The following is a 2,497-nucleotide window of genomic DNA, read 5'->3' as shown; positions in this document are numbered from 1 at the left end:
CTGCGAACCGTTCATCTCAATCTAGTGCTCGTGTCAGCAAGAGTTGATCCGCCCAGTCGACACTTCCTGATGATGATGATGATGATGTCGCTGGAGGAAGTCAGCGTGAGTGTTTGATTGGAGGATCAGAACGAGTTGTTTCTGATCGACGACTGCAGAGAACGACGTGATTGGCTCTGGTTTGAGTTCAGGGTCATGTGATCGCGTCGCTCGTGTCTGTCGATGACGGAAACGCTTCATTAGTTCTCTAGCAATACTACACACACACACACACACAGACACACACACACACACACACACAGACACACACACACACACAGATTCTGATCAGTTCCTCCTGCACTTTATAGAGAAATGTTTTTAAGAAATGTACATATGAGATTATCGGTTGTCAATATTTCTCCTGATAATGATAATTATTATAATATTATTTTCTTTGCATTAAATGAATAGTGATATAAGCTTGTGGCGTTTATGTATAAAATGGACAAACCGATGTGCAGTAAATGTTTTGTTGTTGTTTTGGAATAAACGTGTGTGTGAGAAGCGCTTGAGTTTGTGTTATTGGTGACGTGTCACATTAGAGGAGGTTTAATCTTCTGAAACTCAAACACTAAACCTGATGTTTGTCAGATATGGAGAAACTCGTCCTTCTCTTCCTGCTGTTTGATGATGCGTTTCCTGTCAGACTGAATCATGTCCTTGATATAATAAAGGATTGTTGTAGCAACAAATGAATGCGTTTCTTAATTGTGTTATATCACTCAGTCTCTCTTTAATCATAGGTTTGATGCACCGGTTTACATACTGAACTGTTTTTTAAATTGTTAATTCTATTAAAAATCAAACTGATTTATTGTGTTTGTTTAGATGAAAGTCTGAAAAGTATTTTGAAATCAAATGTAATTTAAAGGTTTCAAAAAAGAAGAGTTCAATAAAGGCTCATTCAGTTCTCGACTGTGATTGGTTCATTCACTGCAGAGCCAATGACGTCCAGCTCCGCCTCTCTGGGCACAGAGGGTGGGAGGTCTGTCTAGCGTGTTGTGGACATCAAGCTCCGCCCATCGGCTCTGCAGGGCGTCACGTGACAGCAGCTGAGCGTTCCTCAGACAGAAATGAACATTACATCAACACAGTTTCCTGACTTAACGTGCATTAACTTTCTTCTGATGAATTAGCAACGCAAGCTCAGATATAATGACAGACTGATCACATGTGGATTTACAGCTCATATTCAGAAAGCTTTCTTTAGCGTTATAATCTTTATAATCACGTACATGGATCTTCTCTATCTTTCTGGTGATTTCAGTGAGAGACTGTTGATTTAACACACTTTTATCCACTTTGCACTCAGGGTTTTATCGGTTCGTTCCCTGGGAATCGAACCCTGACTCTAGTGTTGCGAACACTGTGATCAACACTTTATTATCACTGAACATTACACTTGTCATTCTACATTTATCATGTTTTTATGTTTATGCGTTTCAATGTAGTTTCTGTTGACTCCTATGTTCAGATATCATCAGATTTAATGCTTTTTATTTTTCTGTGTGTGTGATGTCATGTGTCTGTGTGTGTGATGTCATGTGTCTGTGTGTGATGTCATGAGTCTGTGTGTGTGTGTGTGTGATGTCATGTGTCTGTGTGTGATGTCATGAGTGTGTGTGTGATGTCATGTGTCTGTGTGTGTGTGTGATGTCATGTGTCTGTGTGTGATGTCAAGTCAAGTCAAGAATATTTGTATAGTGCTTTTCACTATACATGTATGTGTGATGATGTCATGAGTCTGTGTGTGTGTGATGTCATGAGTATGTGTGTGTGATGTCATGAGTCTGTGTGTGTGTGTGTGTGTGATGTCATGAGTATGTGTGTGTGATGTCATGAGTCTGTGTGATGTGATGTCATGAGTCTGTGTGTGTGATGTCATGAGTATGTGTGTTTGATGTCATGAGTCTGTGTGTGTGATGTCATGTGTCTGTGTGTGTGATGTCATGTGTCTGTGTGATGATGTCATGAGTATGTGTGTGTGATGTCATGAGTCTGTGTGTGTGATGTCATGAGTATGTGTGATGATGTCATGAGTCTGTGTGTGTGTGTGATGTCATGAGTCTATGTGTGTGATGTCATGAGTCTGTGTGTGTGATGTCATGAGTATGTGTGATGATGTCATGAGTCTGTGTGTGATGTCATGAGTCTGTGTGTGTGATGTCATGAGTCTCTGTGTGTGTGATGTCATGTGTCTGTGTGTGTGATGTCATGAGTCTGTGTGTGTGATGTCATGAGTATGTGTGTGATGTCATGAGTCTGTGTGTGTGATGTCATGAGTATGTGTGATGATGTCATGAGTCTGTGTGTGTGTGTGATGTCATGAGTCTATGTGTGTGATGTCATGAGTCTGTGTGTGTGATGTCATGAGTCTGTGTGTGTGATGTCATGAGTCTGTGTGTGTGATGTCATGAGTCTGTGTGATGTCATGTGTCTGTGTGTGTGATGTCAT

General features: G+C 40.7%; 1 protein-coding gene across 1 annotated transcript in view; it reads left to right on the top strand.

Annotated features, from left to right (window-relative positions):
• fbxl3b (F-box and leucine-rich repeat protein 3b) overlaps positions 1-734 on the top strand; it is a 10,377-nt gene extending 9,643 nt beyond the window's left edge. Inside the window, exon 5 of the mRNA XM_079627327.1 lies at positions 1-734. This exon is cut by the window's left edge and continues 2,252 nt beyond it. The gene's annotated coding sequence lies outside the window, so the exon portion shown is untranslated.
• Positions 735-2,497: the final 1,763 nt, after the last annotated feature.

This window comes from Phoxinus phoxinus, assembly GCF_949152265.1.
Source record: "Phoxinus phoxinus genome assembly, chromosome: 11".
NCBI classification, from domain to species: domain Eukaryota; kingdom Metazoa; phylum Chordata; class Actinopteri; order Cypriniformes; family Leuciscidae; genus Phoxinus; species Phoxinus phoxinus.
This window is presented reverse-complemented; position numbering and strand designations above follow the sequence as displayed.